Source organism: Cygnus atratus, chromosome 1 (assembly GCF_013377495.2).
Source record: "Cygnus atratus isolate AKBS03 ecotype Queensland, Australia chromosome 1, CAtr_DNAZoo_HiC_assembly, whole genome shotgun sequence".
Classification (NCBI taxonomy): domain Eukaryota; kingdom Metazoa; phylum Chordata; class Aves; order Anseriformes; family Anatidae; genus Cygnus; species Cygnus atratus.
The window spans coordinates 147199693-147225166 of record NC_066362.1 but is presented as its reverse complement, the minus strand read 5'-3'; positions in this window follow the sequence as shown (position 1 = coordinate 147225166).

Here is a 25474-nt window from a genome sequence, read left to right as displayed (position 1 = left end):
AAGTATATATGTATTTCTCCAGATACTATCCCTGATGTTATTAACTCTAAGGCCATAACCTTCCTTGACCATTCAGTTTTCCTAAGCTCCATCTTCTCTTTTGGGATGAAGCTCTTATTTTCTTCCTGGATCATTTCATTTTGTAAAGATCAGCCTTCCTTCTCTGTATTTCTATTGCAACTAATATTTCATTTTCTCAGTTTCCAGCGTTCAGTGTCTCTCACATTTCATTCTTCATACTAGATTGTTTGCCTCTTCAGAGAAAATATAAGAATTTTACCAATACAGTCTTGGCTTTGCCTTAGAACAAACCTTGTGAAACTGTATTTCTCCCCTTTAAGAAAACTGATGTGTTCCTACCGAGTCAGCTCATGTAAGAGCCTGGAAACTCAGAGCAGAATACTCATTACAGCTAAATGTGGAGTCCAAAGAAACTAACTTCTTGTAGGCATCTAACTCAGGGGGTGTGACTATCCCCTCTCCACCCACCTCTTTTTTCAAGAGCAACCAGAAGGAGGTCCATTTTGTTTTAACATTCATAACGTGGTGCCAAACCCCTTCATTTGTACTAAGTTTCTAGTGTAGATTTCCCCTTAGAGATCCTACACAGCTATAACCTGTACATTGTCTGACTTCTTCTCCTCTAGGAGTAGCTATTCACATGACCCCTTACACACAAAAATACACCTGGAATTGTACATTACGAATGAATACAGAAGAATACTGGGTTCAGGAAATTTAGGGAAAAAAATAGAAATAAGCATCCCTTCTTCTTATATTAAAAAAAAAAAAAAAAAGACGAAGAATCTCTGCCATGTTGTCCATACAGAGGTCCAGGACAGATCCCAAATTTAGAGACATCACATGGATTTCTCAGCACTCTTACTGTTATCTACTACACTTCCTAAATTATAGGGATTTAATTTAGCAGAATATTATTTGCTGTAGATACTTTTCTCTTTTCCTTCTCTGCTGGAATACCATATATTAGGAACTCCTCTGGGGAAAATAACTTCTAAAAAAATATAGTGGATGCTAAGTAACTTAATGGATAATAAAATGCCTTGTGCTTCTGGGACTCCTATTTAAAGACCAACCTGATGTTTTATGTAAAATAAGTATTGCAATCTTGGGACCTCACCCTGCATTTCTTTAGGATTGACTACAGGTAAAGCACTTTTTCCCAAATAAGAGCACACATTTCTAGGAGTCATTAACAAGCTCCCGCAGGACAAGTGGCCTTTCTTGCTACCCCCACCCCCCAAAAATTACTAAGTAAAGAATAGTAAAAAGAAAGTCAGTAACAAGTTTGAATGCTTCTTCACTACATAGACAGTGGTGCTGGAGTACAGACTCAATTAGTTAAATGTAACAATAAGAACTACTTTGTATAAAGAAATACTTTTTGTCCTCTCACCTAAAGTATGAAAAATTACCAATTAACCAATTAATTGCATTTATTCTATTGCATATAAGCTCATTTATGACTTGACATAGACTGTTCATCTGATTTATTCTGCATTGGAATAGGACACTGTTCTCCTATGAATTCTTCTAACTTTAACATCAAATACTGTTTTTAAAAGGACATCAACTATCTTCAGAAACAGCTGGAAGAAAGCTGCACAGAAATTAAAGCAGCAAGCTACACAGTGCATATTATCCATCTCTGTGATAAGTGATGTGATTAACAGAAAAGTACCAGCTCAGACCTTCCAAAGTGTCTGAGGACATCTAGGTTCAAGTCCAAAGCTGTACAAGAGCTGGAAGCACCAAAGATGAAGAGCACTTGGCCCCCGGGAAGGAGTCCTCATACCATTCTCTGGATAACTGCATACAGAGTATTGTTATCATCTGTAAAGACAGCTGTATCTAAACATAAATATTGGGGTAGAAGCTCATTTCCAACAAGCACTCAGGGGTGGGCAAAAAACGTATCCTACTAGTTACTCAAAAGGAAAAATATATGTCAACCTTCTTTTGCTGCTTTCCTCCCTGTTATGCAGACACATATTACTGTCTCAAGGTTAATATCCTTTCTCAGAATAACCTGTCCCTTTCTCAGAATAACCTGTCCTTGTAACCTTTAGAGAAAAAGTCTCATGGTGGCTGGGCAGGGTACACTGAAAGTTTGAAGTGGGATTCAGTTACTTCTTTGTCTTTAGAACAGTGCCAGAAGATTAAAGCAGGTGGTCATGGGCAAGGGGAATCCCAGTGTACTTGCTCAAGTATGAAACAAACAATTACTTCAAGAATGAAAAAAAAAAAAAAAGATGAAATGCAGAAGAGATGGTCATTTAGATTATGTGCTCATCACTGCATTGTTTGCAGAAAGAACTATTTGAATAAAACTTACACTCTCCTGACACACACGAGAAAATCACTGCATAAAATTCCTACCCACTCTAAAGAAAATATTTCTCTTGCCTCATTTCTCCATGTGCTTAGTGATCACATTCCTGATAAGTTAAAGGAAATTTAGGAAATGTTCAGAGAACAGCACAGCATTCCGAGAATGAGAGGTCCCACTTTGGCAGTCTTGAAGGAGTTTGTGGAAGAGCCAGCTGAAGGGTTGGCAAGGCAGGCAAAGGCAGTAGACTATCTTCCGTCAGTGCACTAGGCAGTGATCTGGAGCTGCTAATGTTATTCAGAGAAGACACATTTGAAATCCCAAGGAAGTTCATTACAAAAGAGGCTTGATTGGGGGAAGGCAGTCAGTTGGAAAACGATATTTCAATAGAAGTCATGTATGTCTCCCCTGTGTGAACTTCCTTTCCTGGAATTTAAACTTTGCTTTGAATTCAAGCTCAGTTTAAATATGGCTAGTAAGGTTTGAGGTGACAGTTTCCTCAGCTCTAATTGATCACAAGTCTAAATGGCATACTTTGGTCCAAAATTTTGTTTCTTTCTAATCGTGGTATGAATAATGACGCTCCCTCGTATTAACATTCACTGGCCTCTTTCACAGTTGTATGTGCCTGAGCCGGGAGTAGCAAACACACAGCTGTGAGAAGTCCTTGTGGCATATTGTCTGCTTTCTATGTTTTCATCTATTATCATCAAATCCTCTCAAAAAATCCACAGATTTCTCTGCTCTAGGATTAGCTTGTAAGAGTTATCTTCTAATTTCCCTTATCAGCTCTCACTGAATGTTACCCCAAAACTCCTGTGCTTTGTTCTTTATTTTCCATCTTTACTTTATTCTCTGTCTTAAGACTGTTATACCTAGACCTTCATTTCACCATCTTTTGCTTTTAATTTAAATATCTTTAATCAACTTTAATCTCCCTCCAGTCTGTAAGTGTGTTCTGGTTTATGTCTCACTCATCTGACAGAAAATTGCTTTCAGGATTCATACTCTTTGAGGTTTCCACCTGTTGATCTTCTGATTTCTTCTGATTTAGATGGAAAAAAAAAATGAGAGAGAGAGAGAGAAAGAGAGAGAAAGAGAGAGAAATCAGCCCCTTGAGTCACCATTTTCTTTTGTTTTTATTTTTTGACTCTGTGCCTATCTCCTTATTTGGTTCCCAGCATGTGGACTTCATGAGCTCCAGTATTATCAGCCTCATCTGCCCTGTAACAGAGAGAGCTTTGACAGCGTAAATGAAAGAAAAAACTTTTTAATTTATTAATAATGATTTAACTCTCTTTAAAAAGAACACAAATAACTGGTTCTCAAACTAGATGAAATTTTACATTATCCTTTGATGAAAAACACTTCTTTATAAGTATTTCATTCAATGCAGCCTTGACAACTGTGTTTTCACACAGTTTATCTACTTTCACAAGGTAGATATCTATCTTCACAAGATTATCTACCAAAGTTGTATTATCTGAGAAAACACTTTATATGCTGAGATGGCAAAAGAATACTTGACCACTAGTTTTGATTCTTTCCATGGAAAGCAAAAGCACACTGTTGATACAGTCTTCTCACAGACTGACATTAACAACCAGGCCACTGCTGACAACATGCCCCTCCAAAATTACTTTAAAGCTAGCTTTGGAAAGTGCAGATGTTATGCAAGGAGGTACTGCATTTCCTTCTGCAGAATGTAATAGAGTAAGAAATATAGATGCTTTTTTTATCTGATAGGTTTCTTCCTTAGAAATCCTTTCTGACCATCAATTAGTATAAATATAATGACACAGAAGAAATTACCCAACAAAACTTGTGAAAATCTATCTGCAACTATTTTATTGTGAAATAAAATAATTGTGCTTGATGGCTTCTTAATTTATTCTAGTAACAATTTGAAAAGTTGGTAAACCTGTTTTGAAACAAATGATTCAAATATAAAGAAAATAAATAAAATAGACTTTTTCTACTGTCAATTAAATTAGAAGTTTTTTCTTTTATCTTCATTTGTTTCTGACTTTTTTATGGCATTTGAGCAGATGTTGTATAAGATCTTAAGGGCTCTAAAATGTTTCAAAAATCTAAATATTTTTTAAAAGCTAAATGCTGTTATATAGGAAAGGTTACAACCATTTTAAAAAGAATGTAAATTAACTTTGGTCTACTTTAACAGTATATAAATAAAATAGTTCATTCCTGTGATAAAATAAGTTATTAATAAAAAATAAAAATAAAATAAAAAATAATAAAATAAAAATAAAAATAAAATAAAAATAAAATAAAATAAAATAAAATAAAATAAAATAAAATAAAAATAAGATAAAAATAAAAATAAATAAATAAAAAATAAAAATAAAAAGACACTATCCATGTTGGTTAATTATGTAGTCAGTAGAATGAAACCAAGATTTTTCTAATCTGGAAAGGACTGTCAACAGCAAGTGCTAAACAATATCCAAAAAGGAAAAATAGTTTTGTTTTTTGGCAGAGAAAGAATATAAATTTGTTGTTGTTATTAATGAAATAATTCCTATCCATATTCTGCTTAAAAATATGACTGTATCTAAAATGTTGCGTAGAACTATTAAGACTGGAACTATATTTATTCCATTAAAAACTCATGCAAATTCAGAACTCTTATTTAAATATTAAGTCCCTAGACAAAGATATAACTGATTAGTTCCAATATCCAGTAGAGGCTGAAGTTTCTAGTATTGCAATAAGCCAAATCCAGGTAGGCAGTGAACAAGCACAGAATATGTTGGCTTTATGTCCTGATCTTCCACATTTATTAATAACATATTGAGTTCGACTTTAAAATGGTTTTGGGAAAGAATACTTACAATACAAAAAAAATAAAAATAAAATTTTAAAAGTGCTTATTTAGAACTGAAGGAACCTGGCAGGCCCACAGAACATTATGCCAAAATTGAAGACACAGGGAGACTATCTATAATGTAGTGAATTTGTAAATGCAATTGTTTCTGGAAAGACTTCACAGTGTCCTATGTTTTCAAGGGAAATCCAACCAATGCTGAGAAGCTAAATAAAATTATGCATCCTTGTGATAAAATAAGAAGTTATTAATCAAAAACAGACATTATCCAAGTAGGTTAATTGTGTGGTCAGCAGAAAGAAACCAAGAAAAGAGAATATTTTTCCTAATCTGGAAAGGACTGTCAACAGCAAGTGTGGCAAACAATAGCTGAAAGGGAAAAAAATATTCTTGGCTTTAGATTTTCACCAAGAGTTTGCACAGACTAAACTCTAGAGGGCAAGCACTAGTCTTGTGCTTGCAGTACATTAACCACTTCCATCCTGAATGAGAACCCAAGCGTAGCAAACTGCTCAGGTTCAGAGTTGCATTCCTGTAAGGTTACATATTTTTAGCGTGCTGATCCTAAATCAGAAATGAATGACTTCAGAGCACCAGACTGCAAAATGACATTTAAAAGAACATAAAGCAGGAGGCAAGAACAACTCTTAAGACAGCATGATGGGTATGGTTACATCAGACCAAGTCATTGAGCCAGACCCTAAAGGAATTTAAGAACACAGAGAATATAAAACAAAAAGATCTGGAAGATCTTTAGCATAGCTGAGCAAATTCATTCCTAAACTGTCAGACAAAGGTTTATCCTCAGCTGTGGCAAGAGAAAAAAGTACAGAAAGCAGAAGAAAAAATATTTGGAGGAATCAGAGTAAGTGAATCTGAAGTGCATATTTGCCGTTTGGAAAACAAGAAAAAATGGTACATTTAAAAGCAATCCTAGAGTTAAAAATGAGCCATATTTTATGATATATTCTACAAGACCAACACATATTCATATCTATCAAAATTATTTTCATTGTCTACCCTGACTTCCAAAGACAAGTTCAAATGTGTAATTTTCATGTTAGTAATAGCTGTGTGGTTCAAAAATACTGTATTCTTGATTCATCTAGTTGTTAAGATTTTTCATGTTTGACATAAAAAAGTAAAAAAGTTGAGGAAAAAATGGCTTTAGAACTGATGGCACAAATGGGGGAAACATCAACAGCCTCTTTGCCCATGATCTCTCTTCAGCAGAAATATATTTACAGAGTTTAAAGACAGGGCAGGGTTCTGTCCAGCAAGAGAGATGAGCAGCTCAAGGCAGACAAGGCATACCACAAGCGGTGTACAAAAGGTTTTGTCTTGATATTCATCAAGGTTTATAAAATTATTCACCTTTTCTTTAGGTATTGAATATGTGGAGAGTCTTGCAATGCACTTAAATTCACCAGGAACAGTCTAATAACCAACCTAACCATGAAACTTCAGTATGTTGTGTCAACCACTGTCAAATTTCAGTTTCCACATGTTGAGTCCTTAGACTGGATGTTAAGAAAAGGTTCTTCACCAAGAGAGTGGCCGGGCACTGAGACAGGCTCCCCAGGGAAGTGGTCACAGTACCAAGCTTGCAAGAGCTCAAGGAGTGTTTGGACAACACTCTCAGACATAGGGTTTGATTTTTGGGTGGTCCTGTGTGGGGCTGGGAGTTAGACTCAGTAATCCTTGTTGGTCCGTTACGACTCAGGATATTCTATGATTCTGTGATTCTTGTTTCTCTGATTCTGATAATTAGACACTAACAAATGTTAATGCAACCTGCTTTAGGGAACCTGCTTTGGCAGGGGGGTTGGACCCGATGATCTCTTGTGGTCCCTTTCAACCCCTACAGTTCTGTGATTCTGTGATTCTGTAAATGTGCTGTAGCACTAAATATTGCTAGCACAACACTGACCATGTCACTACTCACTACTGAAGAATTGCTGTTTTCACTGTAGAGCGCAGAAAGCAGCAGCTTTACTGCACTATATATTTTCCAACCTGTGCTTGTTTCTGGATTCCTGTACACTATCTCTCTTACAGACTTGATCAGCCTTCAAGTGATCAAGAACTACTTGAGGTCTTCTCTGAATCAGAACAGACCCTTGAGGTCAGGCATGACACCAGCAGAAGCTGAGCCATCACAAGTCCAAGCACTGCAGCATCAAAGAGCAGCACCTCCTGCAAAAACCAGGGATCTTTGACAGAGGGAGCTTCACAAATGTGAGTTAATGCAACAGTTGACTATAACAAAAACTTTATGTTTTGAAATAAAGAAGGCATTTGGAAAGCAAACAGATCTTTCCTGGCGTGAACTGAGGAGCCTGGTGTCCTGAGGAGCCTGGTGTCCTGAGGAGCCATTGGGATGAACGATGATCAGAGTTAAGGCTTATATGAGGACCAAGGGAAGGAACACCTAGAAGTGAAGCAGATGGCAGCAGCACCAATTATTCCATCCAGGCTCTAGAAATGTGAATGCCTGGATGGAAATTTATGGTCATCTCTGCCAATGTCCTGTATCAGGCTGCATAATTTCCCTCTGTAGTTCCTAATTTTCTCTGGCACACATTCTCCCTATTATCTCCAGAAGTCTTTTTCCTGCGTGTTCAGCTTCCCCAATGCAGTGTTTGTGCAGCACAGTGCAAAGGAAATCAGCGGAGGCCTTCCTCTGGCCTTTGCTCTTCAGTCCTTGCCATGGTGGCCATGCAGCTGCCTCAGCTGTTGGTGCCTGCTTGCCTCCAAGCAACTTTGGTAGCTGGTCCCACCGGGCCTCCTCTGTCCCTGACAAAGAGAAGCTGCTGCTTGGACCTGCCTCTTACTCAATAGGAATCCAGATTGGCTCCTCCAAGTTAATGCTCTGGAAGAAGCACTTGCTATCTCCTTATTGTGCCTATAGCATGAGTGCAGGTAGATGAGCCAGCAATGCAAATTCCTTTCTGCCTCTAGGTGACTGTCTTGATTCAGAGACAATCAACACCACAGGGCCTAAGTAATAACACACCAAAATCTCATTAAGGATCTACCCTTTGCAGAGCATGGTAGCGATCAGAAATCCAGCACAGCTTTTTTTGTAGCCAGGGAAAGATGAACAACCTTGGATTTTTACCCTGGGTTTTCTGATTGGTATATTCAAAGACACAGAAATGCCATCCATATGGAAATGTCTGGAACCTCCAGCTGTTCCAGATATACCTTGCTTTAAAAAAATAATCATTTCTGAAACTGATTAACCAATTTTCTCTGCAGTTCATTTGCCTAATCTGAAAGTGATACTTTACTGAAAGCATTACACAGCTGTCTTACAGGTAATAAATCAAATTATTAGGAAATAGAGAAGAATGTGTGAGTCTAAGAGTTTCATAGAGCTAATTTTAAACGTGTTTTTTTTGTGTGTGTGTTTTTTTTTTTTTAATCAACATACATATGATAATATTTTAAATGAGTTGGTAGTAGCTCTTGATAATGTTTTCAATGTTTTTCAGTAATATATTATTAAAATAAGTGATCTTATTGCATACTTCTCTTTCTCAAGAATGCATAACTTTCTGAAAACGTCAATGTTTTGATTTCAGAAAAAGAGGAATTTATCCCTGTAAGTCCTAAGTTCAGACCAAAGAAGATTTTTGCACAGTTTGTGTACTTCTCTTTCAATAGAGTTTGACTAATCAGAGCCTAGAGACTGTGGATTGCAGGTATCTGCTGGCACTCAAGTCGGAGTCAGTACACATAAAACGTCACAGAGAATTTGGGCCATTATGCTTTCCAGTCAGTTAGAAATTGGTCAAATGTCTTTTTCATCTTTTGGATACAAAGACTAAAGTGCATTATGTCTTTACAATTTCTACAGGTTTTTTTTTTTAAGGACTTATTTCACTCTGAAGACAATTGTCTTAGGAATGTCTAGTTACCTTAATTTAGAATTTTAGAATATCATTCTTAAAATTACTTTTGTCATGATCTTTCACTGTTTTTAGAAGCAACATAATTGTGTATGTGTTCGTTTGTATTACACCTCACTAGATTTTAGAGTGTTATTCCTGTGGTATTCTGGCATCATGTGTGTGATATTTAATTATTTGGAAACATTCTGTGGAGACAATCAGGTCCATGTAGTTAGGTCTGATTCTAATTTATCACACTCAGATAAGCACAGACTTTCACACATAATGTCATTCTTATTTATCCAAAATGACTTTATTGAAGGGTTCTCAATGGACATGTCTTCTGTTTTTAAACAAAGTTGATTTACCAGTGTAAATTTCTCCATATTGCTCCCTCCAAACATTCATTTTGCATTCTGCAGAGCTGAAACTTAAGAGAAATCTTTCTAATCTTTATGTGAAATTGTGAAATGAATATTTTCTCTAACAAAATTACTAAGGATGCTAACGTGAATTTCTTTTTACTTTGTTCTAAAAACACTAAAAGTTAAAAAGAGAAGAGAAGAGAAGAGAAGAGAAGAGAAGAGAAGAGAAGAGAAGGGAAGGGAAGGGAAGGGAAGGGAAGAGAAGAGAAGAGAAGAGAAGAGAAGAGAAGAGAAGAGAAGAGAAGAGAAGAGAAGAGAAGAGAAGAGAAGAGAAGAGAAGAGAAGAGAAGAGAAGAGAAGAGAGGAGAGGAGAGGAGAGGAGAGGAGAGGAGAGGAGAGGAGAGGAGAGGAGAGGAGAGGAGAGGAGAGGAGAGGAGAGGAGAGGAGAGGAGAGGAGAGGAGAGGAGAGGAGAGGAGAGGAGAGGAGAGGAGAGAAGAGAAGAGAAGAGAAGAGAAGAGAAGAGAAGAGAAGAGAAGAGAAAAGAGAAGAGAAGAGAAGAGAAGAGAAGAGAAGAGAAGAGAAGAGAAGAGAAGAGAAGAGAAGAGAAGAGAAGAGAAGAGAAGAGAAGAGAAGAGAAGAGAAGAGAAGAGAAGAGAAGAGAAGAGAAGAGAAGAGAAGAGAAGAGAAGAGAAGAAGGGAAGGGAAGGGAAGGGAAGGGAAGGGAAGGGAAGGGAAGGGAAGGGAAGGGAAGGGAAGGGAAGGGAAGGGAAGGGAAGGGAAGGGAAGGGAAGGGAAGGGAAGGGAAGGGAAGGGAAGGGAAGGGAAGGGAAGAAACAAGAAAAAAGAAAAGAAAAGAAAAGAAAAGAAAAGAAAAGAAAAGAAAAGAAAAGAAAAGAAAAGAAAAGAAAAGAAAGAAAAGAAAAGAAAAGAAAAGAAGAGAAGAGAAGAGAAGAGAAGAGAAGAGAAAAGAAGAAAAGAAAAGAAAAGAAAAGAAAAGAAAAGAAAAGAAAAGAAAAGAAAAGAAAAGAAAAAAGAAAAGAAAAGAAAAGAAAAGAAAAGAAAAGAAAAGAAAAGAAAAGAAAAGAAAAGAAAAGAAAAGAAAAGAAAAGAAAAAAGAAGAAAAAAGAGTGAATATAAACAAACAATCCAGGAATTTTAGTCACATTTCATGTATAGGAGACTCAAAGGATATTTAGTATATTATTTGTCAGAAGACCATTCTATAAATATTTATCAATTTACAGACACATCCCTGATGACAATTAGTTACAGGAAGACTAGAGTTTAATTTAACACAGCTTGTTAAATGTAAGTATTAGTAGCATCAGACCAGAAGTCTGGATAAATATGAGTGTGGTGGATGTGCTGTCAACAGTACACTTCCCCAAAAGCCCACAAACATGAATGTTGTAAAAAACAACATTCACCGGTCATGGGACCTAAGAATATCTTTTTTTCATGAAACAGTTAACTTAATGGTACAATGTATCTGACCATCCCTGGAACTGCTAACTCAAACAAAAAAATAACAAAACAAGCAAAAAAAAAAAAAGCAAGCAAAACAAACAAACAAAAACAAGCAAACAAACAAAACTACTGCTAATTATAGCACTGTAAGGACTATTTTCAAACCGTGGACCACATGATAGCGAATACTACAAAATCCTTAGTTTATCCCGTTTTTGTTTGTTTGTTTGTTTGTTTGTTTAATCTCCCAGAAAAATCTGGATAGGATTTGGGCTAGAGATTGCTCTAAACATATTGTAAGGATGAGACTGCACTGGGTTCAATACCCCTGTTTTCCACAGTTTTTCAGCACAATACCAGTAAGCTTTACACGTTCACCCACACTTGCATATTATTATCCCACACCCCAGAACATACAACACATGCTCTCTGTTTCATGCTGTGAAAATACCATGGCTGTAGGCTGCGACAGAGACCACATATTATTTTGGACCTTTTGATCTGAAAATACCACACAAAAAATGAGAATTATGTCCCAGTCCCAGAGGAACAGCATATAAAGCCTCAGCCCACTGTTATGTAGTGAGAGCACAGTCAGTTTACTCCGTGGGGAGCTAGTCCTGAGCATTGTGGACAGAGTGCTATGCAGAAGCACGTACATTTTAGCAGCACAGAGACAAACCTAAGCTTCTCAGGTAACCTAGGGGTGTACGTGCACTTATGCATCAGGGGAACTTCCAGGAGATGTTTATGCTAACAAAGGAAATGGGCCACATACCATGACAAAGTTCAATGTTTGAGTATAAACATTTGCTCCCTTTGTCAGGAGTGCTCATTAGGAAGAGGTCCTGGAATAGTCCATTTCCTTGTCCATGGCAGGGAGTATGCTAAGACTGTTGGTAGGACAATGACCCAGCCAGTGTTTTTTTTCTGTTTCTAATCCTAGCACTGCTAGCTATATATTTCTCTTACATCATGGAAGTCCCCACTAACCTGGCCCTGACAAACACCGTAGCATCCCTAGTTGAGGCACTCTAGCATCTCTTTGACCTGAAGTCAAAGTCCCACTGGGAGACAAAAGGGGAGGAAAAGTGACCAAACACCCTGTAATTCAAACATTTCTAAATATCAAATGTACAATTTTTAGTAATCCTATTACTAACTGCTGTACCTTAACCTTGTGCCACAGCTACAGAGAGTTCAGGGTTTCTGAATGGCTCAGGGTTTCTGTTAGCTTCAAAAAGGGTACTTAAGTATCGCTGTAGGGGTTGGTACCCAAAGAGAGGTTAACAGTTGCTTTGTCACCTGAGTGATAGATGTCTACAGCTGGGGAATCTGAAGGTTCAGAATTGACATTAGACTAATGACCCACAAGGGAAAAGCCTAATGGATGGATATTGTGGATTATTTTCCATTTTTTATATATTGTGTTTGTTTTATTCAAAGAAGGAGAAAGCGAATGAAAATGAGATTTCTACGTCATCATAAACCTTAAATTATGGTGAATTACACAACCAAATGCAGGTAGTTAGCTTTGTTATTATTTCTCATTCTATTTAGTTATTACTGCCCAGTTTTTAAGCCAACAGGTGAAATCAGTTTTGTTGACTTTTCTGAAGCTTGTAATAGGGATCACATTTTACTGAAGGGTTATGTCATAGATGATCCAGCCAGCATAAAATCTCAACAGAAAACACAATAAATGTTAATAAATGTTCATGTTAAATGCAAAATATCTAAAAATATCTAATATATGAGAAAGTTTAATATTTAAATGTGAAATATTCAAATAGTTCTAGCAAATCTCATTGCATTTCATCAACTAAACAGTTAACTGTGTTAAATTATTGCACAGTAATTCTTCTTCTCCCATGCTAAATTTCTTTCACTTTCTATTACAAAAAGTATTTTCTTAGCCACAAGAAGAAATATCTTAAATATGTATCCTTGGTGTTCACAGTTTCATCTCAGAGACAAATATTTCTTAATGTGCAAATGTTATCCCATACAGTTGAGAAAAAAAAAATCAGTTTTCCTATAAGGAATAAAACATATATAATGCTTCAATGTAAATAAAACTGAGTTACTGTTGCTGTGGGAACCACAACTTTGAATATCCTCACTATTGTACATTTAAATTCTCTCCCATAATGTTGCATTAACTTTTCTTCTTGTTTGCATTGCATTTATATCTAATGTGATTCCATTTCCCACTCTTTACAGATGCAGATTAGCTACTGTAATGTTCCTGATGCAAAAACTGTTTTTGGTAAATCATATCAAAATGTTTCATGGAACTCACTGAGAAGTGTTGATATATGGAAATTGGTCTTTTTAAAAATTGCCCCTAAAAACCAAATTGCATATTTTGAATGGAACCCCCTCCACCCCCCACCCCCTTTTCTATCATCACTTCCCATATTTCTGGAGAATTAAAGGGAATGGCACATCTGTGACATTTCAAAAGGGAAGTTCCCATTATTCCTGCTCTAATGCTTATTATAAATACACTTTACAACAAGTTACAGTAATCTAAACAAACAAATGTTAGTAATAAAAGTTAACATCTTGCCAAATTTATCAGGCTTGCGCTGATAATGAATCTTTCCCTGTGAACTGTAAAGATTCTGATATATGAAAAATCTGCATAATATCAGAACTTATTCAGAAGAAAGTAATTTCAAATTATAATTTATGACCAATGACTTATGAACCAACAATTGACAGTAAACTTATTACACTATTGAATGTATGTACTTCAAACATATTGTGTGCTATAACTATTACTGGAAACATTCACTTCTTTGTTAGATAAAGTCTTCGGAATTGTCTTTTCTTTCTCTAGTCATTTCCTCCCTTTTTGTAGGCTTTTTCCAGTTCAGAACAAGATAATGACAAATTAATTCCAGCTAAGAGTCAAATAGTTTATGTACTATGTGGAGTATTTTTATAATGAATATAATTGTAATTATTGAGATTAAGGTACTTATGGACAAATAGCATATGTTCCAAAGACAGTATTATAAGAGTGCCCATTAAAATCAAGGTAGAGCATAGATCAATAGTACTTAAGAGACTGGTTGCTTTCAAACAATTTATGAGAGAGGTTAAATTATATCAATAAACGATATTATTTCAACGAACGGTACTGGTAACAAAAGTTGAGAGCACAGAACTGAATCAGCCATTGTTCACTTCCTACCAAAATATTTTTCCCTTAGACTTCTTACAAAGTTATGTCACACCAGAAATGAGGCATAGAAACAAACAAACAAAAAAATGTTTTGCTGCTTACTGCAATCCAGCAGGAACAGTGCTGCACTTCCTTTTTTATGACATTGCATTGGCCACTGACTTCTTATTTAATCATCTGTGGATTTAGGGCCCGGTCTGCTTGTCCAAAACCCACTCACAGCAGGTCTACCCATCTATTCTTATAGTTTAGTAAAATGAAAAATATTAGTAAATAAATAAATAAATTTGCAGAATAGGACCTTCTACTTGAAACAATATATATGGAGATGTGCATGTGCAAACATATGTGTATATATATGTATATACATACATATGTACATATGTATACATATGTTTGTACATGCACATCTGCATTTCTATATTGAGTACCTACATACACAAAAACTACACATGTAATTGAAGTCATTATTAAAGAGAGTATATGTAGGGAAGTTCTTAGTATATTATAAACTTCTGTAATTTGAAATTGATCACAAGTCATTCTTAGAAAATCCATTTATTACAGTGTCTTGCTAGCTCTGACTTATATTTATAATCTATCAAGCACTTAATCAAAATGTTATACAGCTTTGACAGAGAACTTTCCTATACTCTACAGGATATGACTGTAAAATGTCTTCCTTTCTTTGACTGTATGATTGAAAAATCAAGCTTTGAAATTTTATTTTAATAACATTGTTAGAGGTCTGTGTATTTCATTTCATTGTCAAAGTCTAATAGTATAATAAACCTTGATATTTCATCAGCCTTAAGTGTTTTCTTTTTTCCTCTCTCTTTTTTCACATAATGGTTTTAGGATTTTAGTTACTTAGTAGATTTAAATTGTACTCTTGGCATCTTTATTATTGATTCAGGTATCCTTAACCTCCTTGAACATTTAGAGACATCCTTTCATGCCTCTATAAGGTGGAAGTTTTTCATGCCTCTATAAGGTGGAAGTTTACTCCATCTAATTTATACAGATTCCACCAAAACAAAAACAAAACTTAATCTCTTTCTGGAATTTCTTTAAACTCTTTTGCTTTGACTTCTGCTAAGTTTTGGCAGATATTAATAAAAGAGTGAGTAGAATGGATAAGGATAAATAATAAATGTTATGCCAGCGTTCCTCTGAAAGTTATCTCCAATAAAAATAATTCAGAGTTATTAAAAAAAATACTTTCTGGTCTAGATATATTATTTTTAATCTACAGCTGAAATGTTCTTCTGAGTTTTGTTTTGCATGTGTTAACAGTAATACTGATCACTAAAAATAAATAAATACATTTTCTATTGAATGCTTAAGCTTAAGATATTTGCAAATTTGTTTCATTGATATCGTAGTCCAGTTACCATTAAATCATGGAAGACTTTTTCCTCTTTGTTTTTGTTTGTTTGGTTGGTTGGTTTGGTTTGGTTTTGACACCTAATTTACCAATAATTGAATTTAATATATCACTATTATACTTTTACACCTGGCAATTTCCATCTGAGAAGTCAAAAGATCTACTGCCTGTGTTCTGTAACTGAGTTTTGAGATAACTATCTTTTCTCTTCTTTGTATGTTTTTTCTTACTGGTATTACTCTGGAAAGAGAGAAGGAATAAAGAACTATTTACTGGTAAGTGCACCTACATACCCCTCCTTTGATACCCCATTTGAAACTGAAACCAAGGTGAATGATGGGAAACACAAGTGACAACAGGTATAGCTTAGCATTTTAGATCTGAGCAGTTCTTTAAAGAGTGCATTTACATTTCTTCAGGGAAGACTTCTAAAGCAGAGCCTGCTTCCTCTGAACTGGAGGTGCAGGAGGTTCAAAAGGACTTACACACAATCTTAGGCAGTAAATATTGTGTAATTGGATCACCTCTGCTTCAACCTTTTAGTTCTCACCAATTCCTGGTTTGTGTGCTTTTTTGTGTCCTCTCACACGGCAAGGTGAAATATCTGTCCCCATTTGTACCCTGCAGCCTGACCTCTAGTCTAGACTGCTCACTCAGAATTCAGTTCCGAATGACTAGTGTTCTGTCAGACAAAATCTACATAATCTGCTGTCAAAGACTGTCAAACAAATGGTTGACTTCATACACCCCATTTCAGTAAAATGATCAAAACATCAGAAACAAAAAAAATATATCCCTCCTTGGGCTGAAAAAATATGGTACAGAGATCGGGAAAATACCCTGGAAATGAAAGAACATTCGAAAAGGTAAAAATCAAGTTCTTCCTGGGATGATGTAAATAGCTAGAAAATTCTGAATGCATACTCTTAATTTTTACTTTGGTTGTGGGAAGAATTTCTAATTTGAATTCTGTAAACTTATTTATTTTTATATATATATTAAAACAACAACAACAAAAAAGAAACGAACAAACAAAAAAAACACACCACCATATACCATAGGCAAAATAAGTTTGGGAAGAGGTACTAAACAACAAGCAATTATATGTGATCCAACAATTGCATGGGAATAATTATTTAAAGTCCATTTTTTTTTATTTAAAAATGTCATCAAACCGGTTGATTGGATATAACCCACCATTAAAAATAATCTTACATACTAGTTTTCCTCAGGGGAAAAGGGCAGTTAATACATCCATTTCTAAATGTAATTACTTTTTCAGTGCTACGTGTATTTTATAGCATAACTTGTATCTTAGTAAATCATTTTCTTTTGTTGCTGTAACAAAGTTCCTTGGAATGCTAAACGAAGAAGATGCAGGCATCCTCCATTTAATCCATGTCCATTAGAAATTACATATTTTGTTTTCTGAGAGCTTTACTTCCTTTTCTTACCAGAGGTTGTTTTCTTTTTAGTGGCTTCCATGAATAAGTATAATAATTTCACTTTATTCTTTCTCTACATCTTTCCTATTATTAAACCTTCAGATACACCGTATTCTTGCTCTGAGAAACAGCAATTCTCTCTGCTAAAGGTAATGTGCTATTTTGCCTCATTATAATAAACACCAATGTTTTTACAACTGCAACAGTTCTCCACCAGTATTAGCATATTTTGGCTGAGGTATTGTTTTACTGTGACCTGTATAATAAGTGTCACATTAGCAACACAACAAATCAAACGTTTGTTAATTTCCCTCGCTTTCCCACACAGCTGCTAGTGTTATCGTGTCACCAGATTTTAATTAATATGATAAGTAACACTTGCAAGACAACAGGCTGATTTTTCCCCCGTGTGCGTGTGTCTCTGTGTGCACACGTGTAGACCAGAAAAGCATCAAATAAGAGACTTTTGTGGCAGTTGCCTCACTCACGTTTAAAACAACTCAGTATTAAAAGATAATTCTCCTTCAGCTTGCCCTGAGAAGCCAGTGTGTCTCAAAATATGTTACAATTGTACTTGATTTACCCATTCTACTATTTAATTTTTATATTTTTAAGCTTTCACCACCTGAGATATATGTGGCAGACTATTTGAATCTGCTTCATTTCTTTTGCCCCTCTATAAGTAATAACAAATATGTGCCTGACTTATGAAAACCTTAGCAAGTGTTTTTTCAGGTATTGCATCCTACCAGCTGAATTGCTCTAGTACAAGTCAAAAGTGCCATCTATTTGTAAACGCTAGAAATGCACCAGAGGCCACTGCTGGAGTCGACCATGTGAGATAACCACGTTTCCCCTGCACACTGCTTTCCTAGCCTACAATGTGGGTCACCAGAAAGCGAAAGAGCCAGCAAATAGCTTGAGAGAATTATCATGGGAAGTTAAACCACATTTTCACCCGGAACAGGTTAGCCACTCTATGATTGGGATGTAGAAAGAAATTCCCCACTTCTGCAGTAGCATCTAACTGGCTTTCTAGCCTCTGTCCCAGGAAGTATAGAAAAGAAATTAGTTCAAACTAAACTGGGGAGCTTGCCATATGTTTTAGAGGGCAAAGATTTGAGCAATAGTACATTACAGCACATTTTTAATTCACTAACAGCATTAGAGATAGGTTCATATACATAAAAAAAAATAATTATAGCATATTGTTATATAATTATAGAATACTCAAATGCGTTTTCATTATGGATATGGTCCAGCTGAAACTGCCAATAGTGAGTTGCCATTTCCAGTACCACTTCATTAAGCATAGGATGATGTCCCGAGGATTTCGCCTCTATAATCGCCAAGGCCTCCCAGTCAGTGGAAGGATCCTTTTCAACATATATGAAAAGCAGGGCCACCCCTTGAAGAATTTTCACATCAGTTGTGTTCTCTATTTTAAGGGCAATATCGAGCTTCCTACAACCTTCAAGTGGGAAGGTTGAAGAATATAACATATATCAAAATGAAAGGAGAAAACCCAGAGCAGCAGGGATCTGAAAGCAGAAAAGTGAGATGGGAATGGGTCTTACAGAGAAAATTCCCCTGCTGATATCAAAGGAAATAAAAGTGCACACACACACACACACACACACAAAAAAGACACAGAGCTGCCTTTATAAGGCCCTGCTATAAACTACTGCTGATATTAGGCTGCTGAATTTTAATTCCCTCCTCCACTAAAATGCCCTTTCTCTTTTAACCTACTTCTCATTATAGCTTGCAAATGGATCAACTCCTTAGAAGGAGACTGCTGGGAGAAAAAAAAAAATGCCCCGATAGACTACCAGCATCTCTGCACTATACAGACCCCAAGTTAAATCACGTGTTTGCACCAGAAGAAAGGAATGGCTCTTGGTGCTTCTGATCAGAGAGGAGAAAAATGTTATTGAGTATTTCAGAAAATATGAAATAGGCAAAGGAAATGTATTGACCATATTTAAAATACTTGAACTTATTATGACCTTAAAATAGTTATAAGGAAAAAGCATATAAGTGCTAAGCAATTCCAAAATGAACATCCAGAGATATATTTATTCAAGCCTTGCAGATTGAATCTGCTCCCAATTAGGTTAATGGGATATTCCCATTCATATCAAGAATAAGATTGCAGTGGAGTACACAAATCAGTAACATGTCCCCCAGAATAATGCACTTTCCTATCAGGCCACAGTCTGGACAACACCTTGGTTAAAGACTATTGTCTATAGGGCAAATGTAACACCAGAGTATCAATGGATATGTAGTAATAATAGACATGTCTTAGTTGCTTCAGTAGGATCAATAAGCATTTCTATTCTGTGCCTAAACAGCTGTGAAAAGATTGTCCCAATGTGTTCCCAGGTACTGGCTGCTAATCCTTCAGAACAAGATACCCAGTAAATTGCAGCTTTTCTGCTTATAAATTAAAACACATAAGAATACGCACATGCAAAAAACCAGCATCTGCGTGCCTAAAACTTCTGGGGCTAAAATAATGAATATAAGATAAAAATATGAATATTTTCAAGTCTATAGATGGGGGGAAAGTCTAGTGTCTTGTGAAATATAGAAAGGAAGTGTTCTAGTTTAACTAGAGAAAAGTTATTTCTGTGACAGAAGAAACTAAAATGTGTCTGTTCAAACTTTAAAACTCCATGAGCCATACCAGTAACCTACTGAAAGCCAAGTGCCAACTTAATTTCCATAGCTATTTACATAAATCTAAATGCAAATCATACATCCATACAGGCATAATACTGTCATTGTTTGCATTTTTATTCCCTTTGACTGACAAACAGAAGCTGCTTCTCTTTGAGTTATCTAGCAATAAAAAATAAATAAAATAAAAATTCAACAACAATCAAAACAAGCCCAGAGTGGCTTAACAATGGTCCTTTCCATGGACTTGTGGAGATACAGAAAGTCTGTGCTAGATGCAGCCCCAGTTCCAATGAGGGCACCAGGTAGCCCTGTAGCCCAAGTCATATTATGTGTTCAAGAAGCGTACGTCTTTTGGCTGTCAGTGTAGATGGGGAGAGCTAAATTTGCACTTGAAAACCTCTCTGGGATTGAGAAGGCAAAGACTTTGCAAAATAGTCCATGGGGTTAGAGGTTGGAAACTGCTTCCTTGCAGGGAGCTCTACACCATCCCCCTACAATGCTTTCAAAAAGGAAGAATAACCTATTCTTCCCTGACCTGGGAATGCTTACAAACCACTCTTAGACAAGGTAATAATGAGAATGTCTTCCCCCATTACCATTACTGCTAAATAAATACCAACGACTAAGAATTCATGGAGAAAAAAAAAAAAAGTTCAGAAAATATTATTAAAGGACAAATTGGAAAATGAGTTACCACCTTCCTGGAAGCAGAACTCTTCCAACATGCCAACCTTAGGGACAATTGTGTGGCCAGTTTGGAACCAAATAGGTGACACTATCTGAGTGTAAGACAAAAGTTTACAACCCTGAGAGGTGAGAACAATCTCAAGCAACTGGCTAAATCTTTGGTTTCCTGAACCACTAAACCAGGGCTGTTGAAAATACAAAGATTTGAAGACTACCTTCTTCAGCTCTGTGACATCCAAAAGCTACTTCAGAATAGGTGATCCTTCAACTGGTAAGTCACAGCAGTTTCCCAGACTTTGGTATTATTGCTCTAATAAAATAGAGCTGAAACTTGCGGCCAGGATGCTCTACATTTGGACGTAAGTAAGGACACTCCAACCACCATGGAAAACTTTCACACTCAAGTTTGTGTATAAGTGTTTAAACTGTATTTTTATCTACATATTTGCCATTCATCTGATATATGTCAACAAAGTAAGATATCTGGGGCCTGCATGCACTCAAAGCTGTTAAAACCAAGCTTTTATTTAGGCAAAAATATCGCCAGTAAAATTTCATTTCCTGAAACTGTGTCTTCTTCTGTCAATTCATACATTATCATCAATTGTCAGTGCTGAGTTGGTCAAAATCCCTGCAAAACTGGATCTTGGTGTCTTTTTCTAGATTCTATTTGAGCTTTGCAGTTGAGCCAGCTTTGCAGGAGGCACTTATGACCGTTTTACAGGAGGAATGGCCAATCTACATACTGCATCAGTTAGCTCTTGCCTCACTTATATAATCTATGCTAAATAATTAAAATAAATAGGATATGATAATATTGTGAGTAATATGCAGGGGCTTCTTTTTGGTCAGTCAAGGTGCAAAGTGTTAGAAAATTCATTTAAATGAAGAACTCATTTTTACTATTGAAATAAAAAATGCAGACTTTTGAATCTGGTGAGTTTCTCTTAAGAAGGTGACTAGTCTTCTCTGAAGACGGTCTAAATACTGTATTATGTGACATTCAAGAGGTCTGAGGAATCATGTGAGACAGCAAATGATGCAGGAAAATTGTGTTCTTGTGCTTCTTTTTTTTGTTAAATTCCTACAAAATTGTACTTGTAATGCAACAATCACTTTGTCATGAATAGGGCCCTTTGTCATTTGTTAGCTGACCCATCTCTGCTGTTGCAAAAATCAAAAGGGAATTGATTTTGATGAACTGACATGCAGCTGGAGGGTAACACAACCACCAGATGAACAAAAAGCCAGCTTCAGCACCAGTAGGTGGATCGATACTGTACCTGTGTCAGGTATATGTGGTTATAACAAAAGAAGAAGAAAAAATCCAAAACTACACACCTCTTAAAATCTGAGGCTTTTACTGTGTCTTGTGTTCAGTCTGGGGTTTTGCTGGCTTTCTCATGACGTAATTTTTGTGCCTTAAAAGAGGAGAACCGTGCCCTACGATGGTGTATATATATGCATATGTATGTTGAGTCAAGAAACCTTGAAGACAAAGTCATCATATTTAACCTTGAATGCTTCACCATCCTGTAATCAACACGTATGAATAAATACTACATCTCTATTTAAACAAGCCTGTGCTCATTAACAGTTGTTCCTTACACAAACTTTCAAGTTATTATTCTGAAAATGTAAAGTTCAGGAAGTAAGCAACCATGTGGCTTGCTCATAACCCATCTGCCACTCTGTTATTTGAAGTGGAAGGTGCAACCTTAACTGTTAAAGGTAGGTGGACTGATTGACCTGATTGTAAACACAAGACATGATGTACTTATGGGTGTTATGTCATAGCTCATCATTTTCAGCTGTACCACATTGATATCTGTATTCTGTATCAGCTACATATAGTTTTAAACATTTCTAAGAATATGTCCCAGAACTGTTCCAAAATACTTGGGGGTGTGTTGTGGTTTAGCCCGGCTGGCAGCTAAACACCACACAGCCGTTCGCTCACCCTCCCCCCTCCCTCTCCGGGATGGGGGAGAGAAACGGGAAAGTGAAGCCTGTGAGTTGAGATAAAGACAGTTTATTAAGACAGGAAAATAATAATAACAATAATAATAATAATAGTAATAATAGTATTAATAATAATAATGTGTACGAAATAAGTGATGCACAATGCAATTGCTCACCACCCGTTGACTGATGCCCAGCCTATCCCCGAGCAGACGGCCCCCCCGACCCCGGCTAGCCACCCCTATATATTGTTCAGCATGACGTCAGATGGTATGGAATACCCCTTTGGCCAGTTTGGGTCAGCTGTCCTGGGTCTGTCCCCTCCCAGCTCCTGCTGCATCCCTAGTCTGCTCGCTAGCAGGACAGAGCGAGAAGCTGAAAAGTCCTTGGCTTGGTGTAAGCACTGCCCTACAACAATTAAAACATCAGCATGTTATCAGCGCTCTTCTCATCCTAATCCAAAACATAGCACCCTACCAGCTACTAGGAGGAAAATTAACTCTGTCCTAGCTGAAACCAGGACAGGGTGCGAGTGTAAAAATATAAAATTAAAATCATAGCTCTCAGAATGGTTTGTAAAGTTTAAATGTATAATTAGATATGCTGGAAATAAACCATTTTGATTATGGAAGCTTTAAGGGAACAAGCAGCCAAAGTGAGAGATCTCTTCGAGATGATCATAGAAACAGAATCGCTTAGGTTGGAAAAGATGTCCAAGATCATCAAGTCCAACCATTAATGACATCAGAGAGGAGACAGCCCTACAGTCTTTACTCACATCAAAGTCTTCACTGATGTCAAATGAAGCAACAATTGAATAAAGGCTTGTAGACTGGGTTTGGAAGATACAGTCAGCATAGTCCTTTCCTTTGCCTGATGCGCTGTCTTCCATGAAAAAAGAAGGCAGGCTCCCTTCAGTTCCCCCCACCCCCTTGCATCCTTTGTCTATGTTACATCACTTGCTAATTCTTTGTTAAAATAAAGCTTTATCTTTATAAAAATATCTGGAAAGCAAATTCTTCCCATATTTCATTAATAGGATACTCATAGTTTTCATTTCACAAAACCAGAAGTGGACATGTTTGTAATGATCTAATTTACTTTTGTTACTTTTCTTTACATCATTTACCTATTTGTTCCTATATACTTGCATTTATGTCTCATAAATGTTAAAGATATCCACATGCTGACATGAAAAACGTTGGTATACTGGTAAGTAAAAAAACTTGATAGCATGCATGAGAATTAGCAGTAGTTAATTTTAGTCAAAATTTGTAAGAAAGACCCCAAACACATCATGAAAGCTCTAACACTTAAACTTTACTTCTGGTTTATCATTTGCATGTGCTTGTTAAAGGTCTTTCTATTTGTATAGATCTGTCCTGAATCCTTGGGAATGCTTTACATATTTTATTATGTAAGTTAACATCATTTAATGCAAATCATATAATCTAATTGTGTATTTATCTGAAAGACCAGAGTGACTCTGAAGCATTTATTTCATTCTCTCATAGCTATGTGAAATACCTTTAAAGAATTACCTTGTTATGGAGTATTTGTCAAAGAGACTGGACCCCAGTTCCTTTTCTTTTCATATCCAGCACTGAACTTCTCTTATGCTTCTATTAAAAATACTCTTGGGTAAATTAGACACAAAAAGCTGTGATTAAGGAATATTATAATGGTGACAGAAACAGAGAAATCAACAGTTGAAGCTTCCATTAATGTATGCATCTACTTCACAAAGGCTTATTTTATATATCAATGGAATAAGGTGACAAAGTAGGATACGTTTCTCTTGAATTTATTAATCTATGGATGTCTGAGATATTTACACAACCAAATGGATCATACCACCCCCTGAAAATCAGTTGAATTCTAAGACTAGTAAAAGCATACCTAAATCCATTCTGAATAGCTCCATTTGCAAAAAAAATAAAATAAAAATAAATACTTTTTGTGAGCCCTAAATGCTACACAGTGTTTTAGAATACAGGTGTTTTAACAGGGAGAACACATATCAAATTCTGAACTTGCCATTTGTTGAGATGCCATGATTCTAAATAAATAAATCTACTAGAATACTAAATACAACTGCAGGAACGCATTTCAGCAGTTGTCAAGATGGATGATGAATAGTGCCTAAGAAATTACAGTCTTCAGTGCCATCTTAGCATGTAGTTGGATAGAGATACTTCAGCTTTCCTTTCTGTCAATGCCTTAAGTAAGGGAGTAGAGTTCCAATATACTTTGACTCAATTCTGGAAGATAGGTGTTGATGCAGAAGTAAAGCTTATTTGAAAGAGTGGTACCTAATAATCATATAAAGGATTTAAGAGTTAGTTTCATATCTTCCCAAATGCTAAAACAAACAAACAAAACAAAACAAAAAAAAATAGACACTTAGTCCAGGTGAAATAAATGAACCATGTCTCACGTTGTCAGATGTTAAAAGTAAACCTTAGAGTTGTTGAAAGGATAAATCAATTTAATATACTAATTTGCTGATCACTGATAAATATTATAATCTTACCGAAAGAAGCTTCCATTAAAGCCTTTACTCACTACCATGATTTTTGAAAGAAAAGTTATGTTGTAGGCTGAAGATATGCCTTTAACATACTTGGACATAGTCTGTTGTACATCACTTCTCTTAAGGGAGCTTCCCATTTCTAAATAAAAGGGGGGGGGGGAGGGGGAGAGATGACACGAAGGGAGGGAGAGAAGTCCCTTATCTTAAAATAATAATAACTGAAAATTGCCATTTGCCATTTTCATGACTCCTGACTGCACTGTTACAACCAGGAATTGAACTGCAATCCTTGACAGCATTTCATGTTTCTCTTTAGCCATCTAGCACAAAAGCCATTACCCAGTTCCAGTTTTAGATGCACTTTTACATTGTTCTCTATCCTCTGTGAACTCCTCCCTATCTTAAAAGGGTAGCTATTAACTCAGAGGGGTCTTGGGTTCACTAGTGTGGCCTATTCTGCCCTAAAGACATGGACTGTGGGAAACATTTCAGTGTTCTTAAATTTTAGTGTTGATCCTAGAGGATCAGTAGGCTGTAAGATTATATATTGACACTGACTTCTCTAGATTTAAAATAGAAGAACATGACTCCTGCTGGCTTTCTGGATATTGGATATCAGCCTGTCTCCTCTTTGGAGGATAAAGAGAGTACAAAG